At 35.1% G+C, this 10,000-nt stretch overlaps 1 long non-coding RNA gene across 1 annotated transcript in view; it reads right to left on the bottom strand.

Moving 5' to 3' along the window:
- Window positions 1-2,649, bottom strand: part of LOC145261000 (uncharacterized) — a 370,591-nt gene extending 367,942 nt beyond the window's left edge. Inside the window, exon 1 of the long non-coding RNA XR_013864382.1 lies at window positions 1,365-2,649. This is a non-coding gene — a long non-coding RNA (uncharacterized LOC145261000). The remainder of the gene's footprint in view (window positions 1-1,364) is intronic.
- Between the last annotated feature and the right edge of the window lie 7,351 nt (window positions 2,650-10,000).

Here is a 10,000-nt window from a genome sequence, read left to right on the forward strand (position 1 = left end):
CGTGAGTGTTTATGTATATATATATATATGAATGTATATTATTCAATTAATATTTATGACCATAGACAAGTGTGTTTCGTGTTCATTAAGACTCTTCAATATGGCTATATAGAGCTGACGCACAAAGTGCACATTTTAAATTACTAAGTCATAATAAAACGAGCTATCGAAGTGTTTCTAACTTTTATACATCGGAATAACGTCAGTTGAATATACTCTTAATGATGGGTGATGCTGTGAAAATGTAAACATAAGTAGAATTTATTGTCGTTCACTATTTGTATTACTGCAACCTGTTTGATATGAAACCCTTTAATTGTTTACGATCCGTGTGTTAATTCACCATTATTTCGACGTGGTAAAGTTCGTGTCTCCTGGTTGTTTACAGAAATACTATAAACCTCTCCCCCCCCCCCTGCTCGGATGCATAAAGTGAAATAGCCAGTTATCGTTAGGAGTCATTCAAAACTCTTAAAAAAAAAAAGAAGAAGGATAGAGATCTTTTTGGCAGTTGAGATTTTCTTTTCCTCGTTGTTTCCATTTCGTAGTCTATAAAAACAAAGCTTTTCACAAGAGCGAATAGAGCTCTCTTTGACAGATCGTATGTTGAGATATTCTTTTCTTCGCTGGTGCCACTGGCGCAGTCTCTAAAAGTTTGGTCTTTCGAAAATAAATCGGTACGGTTTCAATCCCTGTTTGAAGCATTTTCCAAATTGCATCGCTGTGATACAGCGAAACACTCTGTTTTTGTAATATATATATATATATATATATATATATATATATATATATATATATATATATGTGTGTGTGTGTGTGTGTGTGTGTGTGTGTGTGTGTGTGCATGTTGTGTGTGTGCGTGTGTGTGTGTGTGTGTGTGGAAACAACACTAACCCTATGCGTGTTTAACCAGCTTCCTCCAAATGAGGAAGTTTCGTTGAAGTATGAAATTCCTAAGCAGACCCCAGTCGCATGTATTTCCCCGTTAGGGAGCATGCATGACGACGTTAGATTTTTTGCAGCTCTTGCAGATATATATATATATATATATATATATATATATATATATATATATATATATATATATATATATATATATATATATATATAATACAGAGACAGAGAGAGTGAGAAGAGATAGATAGATAGATAGATAGATAGATAGATAGATAGATAGATAGATAGATAGATACGTGCGTGTTCTACATTGCGGATATGAAACGCGGCCACATGTGCCTAAACGGAAAGAAAGATGAAGACGCCGGTTAGACGACATCACCTGGAATCAAAGAAAGTTAATAAAAAGATGAAGAAGCAAGTCGAATTGATCTAAGAAAAGAGATGATCCTGCTTTGTTTACTTACCCTGGTTCTTCCATGATTCTGCTAAAGTCGCTTGTTGTTGCCTTTTGTTGGTGTGGTACAAACTCGGTGCCTTGGTGGAATTCGTGTTGCTCCGTGTTGTGCTCCGTGTTGTTTACACTGATTGTTGTGGTGACTGTTAAAGGGTGGTGTGTCAGAAAGACATGTCCACTACGACGGCGAGCGAAACTAAACCCGGCACACCACGAAGACTAGGGGTAGGGGGGCGCTTTCATCGCACTTGGCCGTCGTCGTCGTCGTCGTCGTCGTCGTGGTTGTGGTGGTCGATGGAGTTGGAGGTGCTAATCACTAAAGACTGAGAGAGATGGGAGCGTGCGTGCGAGAGAGAAAGAGAGAGAAAAGGAGAGAGAGAAGGAGAGAGTGGGGGATAATTGAGGAGGAGGAGAAGGAGGATGGGTAAAGAGGAAAGGGTAGATGGGGGAGAATAAGATGCGGTTGGAGAGACGGTCAGGATGAGAGTGTGTCGTCTGAGATGGACGGAGTAAGGGGGAGGGGAGATCGTGAAAGTCGGTTTCTATCCTTCTCCTTGTAGAGAAAGGAAGAGAGAGTTGGAGAGAGAGAAAGAGAGAGAGAGAGTTGAGGAAAAAGTTAGAGATGGAGAGAGAGAGAGAGAGAGAGTGAGTGAGGACAGAGCGATAAAAATGTGAGTTATAGAGACAGAGAATGCGATAGAGGCAGAGAATAAAAGAGCTACAGGAAGAGAGAGAGAGAGAGAGAGAGAGAGAGAGGGAGATAAAGTTTTAAATATACAAAGAAAAAGAGAAAGAAAATGCAAGAGAATGGAATATATTAAAAGAGAGAAAGGAAGAGGAGGCACGTTAGAGACAGTCAGAGAAATATGAATAGAACGAGAGAGAGAGAAATATAGAAAGGGAGCAGAGAGAGAGAGAGAGAGAGAGAGAGAGAGAGAGAGTTAGAGATAGATAGATAGATAGATAGAGAAAGAGAGGGAGAGAGAGTCAGAAAGAGGGAGAGAGAGAGAGAGAGTCTAGTTCTTTTAAAATATCTTTTTATTCTCTTCCACTAGGAGCTTCACACGAATAGAATCATTTGTTTTGCTGTTCCTTTTTTTCTGTGGAAAAGAAGAAATCTACACGGAATCCGCGAACTTGGTTTTCTGCTATGATTCCAATAGGTGGCTTTCCATTTATTTAGTTGGGCGGAGTAGGGAAGGGGGGTAGTAAACACAGACGCGCGTGCCGGCAGGTGCGAGCCCGCATCTCTTTCTCTCTCTCTCTCTTTCTCTCTCTCTCTTTCTCTCGGTCTACTTTTCTCTCTCACTCTCTTTCTCGCTCTCTCTCCCTGTCTCTCCCTATCTCTCTGTCTCTCTTTCCTCAAAAAAATGTATGTGTATTTGAATTTGCCCGCTGTTGCTTCACGCGATTGATAAGCGAGAAAAATGCAAAAGTTTTTAAAATCTCTTCACATCCGTTTCATAATTGAATATATTAATAACTGTGTAATTATAGTGGAGATTTTGTATATGTCTGCCTGATGCCGAACTTCGTTTACAGTTGATATACAATTGCACTATTTTTCAAAGCTGAATTCGGAGAACGGTAGTGTAATATCTATTCTGTTGCGTGCCCCCAGCCTCGAATAAAGATCTTGGCTTGAGGATGTTCGAATACAAACAAAATCGCAACTGAACCATGTCTGCACATATGTAGCTTATAATGTTTGTATAAATAAAGAAATATACTATAATAATGCTGTACTTGTTATTGGGCACTGTTTTCTAAACACTCGGATTTCATTTGATTAACGCCTAGAAAACCGCTATATATATATATATATATATATATATATATATATATATATATATATATATATATATATATATATATATATATATATATACTTATTATTTAATATAATAATTGCTAAATACCTACAGAAACTAGTGCCCTACATTTTCGGTAATAGTCAGTGCAGGGTGTCACGATTAACGCCAGTCGAGAGATTCGAACCCCGGCAACAGACGTCATGTCTGGCTTCATTAGCAAGGATCCGAACTATTCGGCTACCGTCAACCGCGAGACACTCTGTGTGTCTGTGCCTGTGTGAGTTCGTTCTTAATGAACTTCAAAACGGCAGCCGGATCTTTTAAATTTAACAAAAATGCACATTATTAGTCTTAGATAGTTTTTTTTTTTTTTTAAATCGGAATGCCTTTGATATTTATTGAGATTGTCGGACTCACTTACTCATTTTGGCTGTTATAGTCACAACGTTTCGGCCGTTTTGCCCTCCGGCCTTAATCAGGTGTTTTGTATCGAACTTGGGAACCGTTTGTTAGGAATCTCGGACCCAACCCTTTATTATTATTACGAGGGTACCGTGTTCGGACTCCAGCTAGGCTCTGGAACATAGTTGCTGATTCTCTGTTTTGAATGCTACTTTTCACTGCCTTCGTCCAGGATTGAACTCAGCACCTTTGGGTAACTGTAAACTTTGATACAACGTCTAGGACCACTCGGCCATATGTCACCTGATGGTCGGAGGGCAAAACGGCCGAAACGTTGTGACTATAACAACCAAGATGAGGAAGTCAGTCCGACAATCTCAATAAATGAAAACACCTCATCTCAAAAATACAGACAATTACTAATAATTCGAAATGCCTCTGATAATTTTCAAAAATCGATAATCGAAAAATCCGATTAAAGCAGGAACTGTTCGATTTTACTCTTGTGCAGTTAAACAGCACAAGTGCATTTGAGAATTTTTATTACTGCACAAGCAGAATAGCCCGGCGTATATAATCAGCAGCATCTTATTCGATGAGACAGGGGAACGTTCGAAATAAAGATTTGTTTGAAGCGCAATTGAACAAGAATATTTGAATTTTGCAATTTAAAATTTCATCCCAACCATTACTGTGAATTAATTTTGTAAAAACAATAGTAGATTATCTACCGTGCAATGTAGACTACAGTCTGTTCTTGGCTAAGTGACTTCAAGAAGGCATGTAAGCCTTTCTCCAGGTGCACCATGGTGTGTCCCCGTCTAGTGCAGGCAATCAATCGATGTGATTTAAAAATGGTTCATTCCATCGATTTCGATGGCAATAAAAATATTGGAAGTGTGCAACGTTCGTTGATACTCATTCGATCTCGGCCAACGTCTGATCTCCCTGCTAGCGTATTGGATGACGCTTCCTTGTTCACGTGAAGAATACGATCATCGGTGAAACTGTACGCCTCAACAGCAATGGGACTTTTCTTTTTTGTTATTAATATTTATTCTGCAATGAACACGCGTCAATAGCGTTCTTATTACGGCCAGGCATGAGTATGACGTTTTTTTTTTTCATAATAAAATAAACGTCTTAATACTTACTGCGGGGTTATTATACGAGCCGGTCTTTAACGCGCTTTCCGCTTATTCATGGTCGCCGTGTCGTCTAGAGGTTGCTATAGAAATAAGCTTCTCTTCATTAAGAAAAGAGGATACAAAGAGACGTTCGATGAGAGCTTTGATAAATAGTTTTATGCTAAGAGAGTTGTCCCAGGAAAATACATATATATATATATATATATATATATATATATATATATATATATATATATATATATATTAATTTTATTTATACAAACATTAATGGCTACATATGTGCATACATGTTTCTGTAATCACCCACGTTGGGGAATTACGTCTTCAGGCCAAGAATTACCGTCGAAAGTGATATTTCCACCAAATACATTTTCCTATTCCGTTTATCAAGTTATAATGCAACCTGGGTGGGAGTCATAAAAACCGGTAAAAGGATGAGTGAGGTCTTTGAAGATAATAAACATCTTTTTCATTTTCCTTTCCCCCATCCAACCTAACTTTTGGTTTTTTATGGCATAAGGTACTTGAGAATTTAGTTTTCTTGTCTTGGAGTCTGTAAGTTAACAACCTTATCTATGGTCAACTAAGTACTGACGTGTGCCTTTTAATCTACATCCACCCACACATACATGCAACACACATACAACACACACATACACAGACACCGCCACACACACACACTCACATTAATACATATATTCAAAAGCGAATCTATGCTGTACGCTTTTATTTTATTCACAACACACGTACTGAAACTAGACAATAACTCTGAAACTACGCAGGAATAAAGTTAAAAATTACATTAAGGTAAATAAAACAAAACAAAAAATAAATAAAATTAAATAAAAATAAATAAAAATAAAATAAAATTAAAACAAATAAACAAACAAAATATGAATAAATATAAAACAGGAAAGTTAACTAAACCCCCCATTTACCTATATACATATATCAATATACTTATAAATATCTACACTTTGCTACACCCGCGCATATACACACACACACATTACAGACGTAAAGAGACAAATAATAGCATTTTTCTTTACTTCTGTAGCGTGGTAACCCCTTCGTATATGCAATAGTATGCTACCACACTCCAGACGGGTGTATATATATATATATATAAACACACACACATACACACACATACATATATATACATATATATATACATATATACATACATACACATACCTACACATATAACACATATATAAACAACATTCGGACATCCATACATTCTTGTAATCTATATTGTTACAACAATCATATACGAGGCAGCCTATTCTAATTGTTCAGAAATATATATGCATATACATACATCTCCATACAATATATGATTGTTTTATATTTATTCATATTTTGTTTGTTTATTTGTTTTAATTTTATTTTATTTTTATTTATTTTTATTTAATTTTATTAATTATTTGTTTTGTTTTATTTACCTTAATGTAATTTTAACTCTATTCCTGCGTAGTTTCAGAGTTATTGTCTAGTTTCAGTATGTGTGTTGTGAATAAAATAAAAGCGTACAGCATAGATTCGCTTTTGAATATATGTATTAATATGTGTGTGTGTGTGTGTGTGTGTGTGGCGGTGTCTGTGTATGTGTGTGTTGTATGTGTGTGGCATGTATGTGTGGGTGGATGTAGATTAAAAGGCACACGTCAGTACTTAGTTGACCATAGATAAGGTTGTTAACTTACAGACTCCAAGACAAGAAAACTAAATTCTCAAGTACCTTATGCCATAAAAAACCAAAAGTTAGGTTGGATGGGGGAAAGGGGAATGAAAAAGATGTTTATTATCTTCAAAGACCTCACTCATCCTTTTACCGTTTTTTATGACTCCCACCCAGGTTGCATTATAACTTGATAAACGAAATAGGAAAATGTATTTGGTGGAAATATCACTTTCGACGGTAATTCTTGGCCTGAAGACGTAATCCCCCAACGTGGGTGATTACAGAAACATGTATGCACATATGTAGCCATTAATGTTTGTATAAATAAAATTAATATACCTGCTCTGTTCACTCATTGAGCACTATTTTGGTAGACACATGTTGTTTCATTGGATGTACTTCTAGGAAACTAAACTCTACTGGCTATATATATATATATATATATATATATATATATTAATAAAATAGTAATCAAAGTTTCGTCCCTTTTTCAGCAGACATCATCAGAGTTTCGTAGGAAAAATGTAGACGAAAACGATTACAGACCACATGCGAGTGAAAAGGGGGGGATTCTAAAATCCTTCTCAATTCTGGGCAGAAACTATAAGTGTGTGTGTGCGTCACCGTAATCGTTTTCTTCTACATTTTTCCTACAAAATCCTGAGGATGCCCCCTGAAATAGGGACGAAACGTTGATTACGATTTTATTCATTCTCGGTTTTACTTCTCAATTAACATAACGTCAACCATCGCTTGTAATTTTATTTTATTTTTACTCATATATATATATATATATATATATATATATATAGAGAGAGAGAGAGAGAGAGAGAGAGAGTGAGAGAGTAAGAGAGAGAGAGACAACCGTTCTCTTAGCTAATTATTTACTTATAAACTTTCTTACTTTCTAAAATGAATGACGCACGCGGACAAAAACTTTGAGGTAACATTCCGCTTAGATCATTTCCACGCTATTGGCAGTGTCTTATCTGCACGGCTTCTTTCGATACACTGGTTGGATAGCGTTTGTTTCTCTTAGCTTAAAAACATTGTGTCATTTTTAATCCTCCAACTCTGTTTTATTTACCGTTGGCTTTTTGCTCCCCTGCTCCGCCTTTATATCATCCATCTTCTATTCAACCCTAGTGATGATTCTGTCTAACCGATCTGAGTTATCAGGCCCTCAGTGCGACTTTTGTCAAAATCCACACTTAATTGTCATTGACATAGTGCCCCTAGTATGTAACACAAGTGATTTTTATTTTCAATTCACAAGTAGTTTAAGCAAAATGATATTGTTCTCAGTTTTGTAAATATATATATATATATATATATATATATATATATATATATATATATATATATATATATTCAAAACACGCATATACGTGAAGATAGGTAGATAGATAGAGAGTGAAAGAGTGAGAGAGAGAGAGAAACAGTAAGAGGAAGAGAGAGATTGAATGGGTATAGATACCATCCTCGAGTTTTTTCGATCTCTCTTAAGGTGTTACTCTAGATAATCTGACATGAGTATACTCTTCCTAAAAGTTAACGCTGACCAAAGATGGCAGTAAAATTATAAATTCAAATAAGATTACTTTTCAACGGCTACGCACAGACTCGTACAAGAAATAACGTAATTCTCTTAATGATGGTAGTCTACTTGACATCACTGTCAGCGTATATATATACTGTATACACACACACACACACACACACACACACATATATATATATATATATATTCTTATAATATATACCAATCCTTATTTAAGAAGCTCAATGTAATTACAGAGCAATATAGTGAATAAATAACAAAAAAACTATATTCCCAAAATCATGGTGTTGACCATCTTAAAATTTATTCCTGTAATCCATATAATGTTCATTCGCGTTTAATTGATATAATAATTAAGTAACTGATTTTGAGCTTCCAAACAGATACTGTCAAGAATTGAAATTATCATCTCAATTTAAGGAATAAATTATAAGATGGTCAACATCAGTAAATTTTGAATATAGCTTTTTGTCATTTTTTCACTATATATATATATATATATATATAATTATTTATTATAATAATTATTAAATACCTACAGGCACTAATGTTTCATCCTTTTGTGAATCATCAGTGCAGGGTGTAACGATTAACACTGGTAAATTCGAACCCGGCAACAGAAGCCGTCTCTGGCTTCATTAGCAAGGACATAATCCATTCGGCCACCGTTAACAGCGAGAAATGTTGTTGAAACTTAAACATTTATTTGTTTAATGTTTTTTAACGTTTATCAGAGTGAGCTAATCTTTATAGGATGATCTGCGCATAAGAGCTAAATTGACCGACTTTTTTATTGCAACTAAATGTGTTCAACGACAAGAAACGCGTTTCTTCGCTCGCGTGGGTCGATTGTAGACATGCTGACTGTCAACGCGATGGTTCTAGGTTCATTCATCGAATCGAAGGTGCTAGTCTAGCCGCACTGATGAGTTGTGATACAACGAAACGGTACTGTATGTGGATGACTATATATAGCAGGCCGTTTGGTATTGCCCGGTCGTAAAATACGCTTAATTGTGATATTGCGATTAATGCAGATTTCGTATTTATTATTATATTATATTAAACCCAATATATAGTAATGATTTGAAATTTTTTTAAAAAACGATTCGTGCGCCATCACTGAGTATCGAAACCAAAACGTTTAGCTCACGATTTACTTTTTCCTTTGATGTTAATGCCTGACCTATGAAGACATGTTTGCTGTAAGGCTATTACGTTACGCATGCATATTCCTAATGCAGTCGTCCGATATTCATCTGGCAAATTCAATTTTTTTTATTTTTACACTTTTTCACCGATTTTTCCGTCTAAAAGTCAAATATAAAGTTTCGCATGGGCTCGAATACTCTATATATCAAGTTTCATGTTTGTAGATCGAAAACTGGTAGAGGGTTTGATAGGCAAACTTTTTAAAATAAATATATATACGCATACAGAAATATATATAGAAAGAGCTCTGTGTTTACTATCAACTTTTTACGCAAATATTACGTAAGTATAAATCATGTAGAATATCTACATGAATATAATTACACGTAATAATTAAATAAAAATGACCATCCCATAAAAAATAGAAAAAAAAACTTAAAGGAAATTAAATAAGATGAATGTTTTAAATAAATGCAAATTAGCTAGATCTTTTGCAGATGAATGCAATTCCACGACTCATATATAAAAAAAAGTTCTATTTTGTTTTTAAATAAGAAGAAAAAAGGGGGTTTAATATGAATACCAATACACAAAAGTCCAAATTTATAGGAGTATATATATATATATATATATATATATATATATATATATGAATTCTTATGCTGAAATCTAGCAAGAGCAAGAAAGATAAACTAGAAGATGTTTTTTTTTTTTAGTTTTCGAACTTTAAATTGGCAACTCTATTGTCTTTAGTTGCAGATTTGGAAACTATCGGATATTTTAAGTTCAGCTTAGTTTGGCAATTCTTATGTGATTTCAACAGGACAGAGCCATCTGCCACACAGTGTACGATACGATCAATTTACTGGGAGAAACGTTTGG

The sequence above is a fragment of the Euprymna scolopes genome, chromosome 37 (genome assembly GCF_053919585.1).
Source record: "Euprymna scolopes isolate OS-2025 chromosome 37, ASM5391958v1, whole genome shotgun sequence".
Taxonomy (NCBI): Eukaryota; Metazoa; Mollusca; class Cephalopoda; order Sepiida; family Sepiolidae; genus Euprymna; species Euprymna scolopes.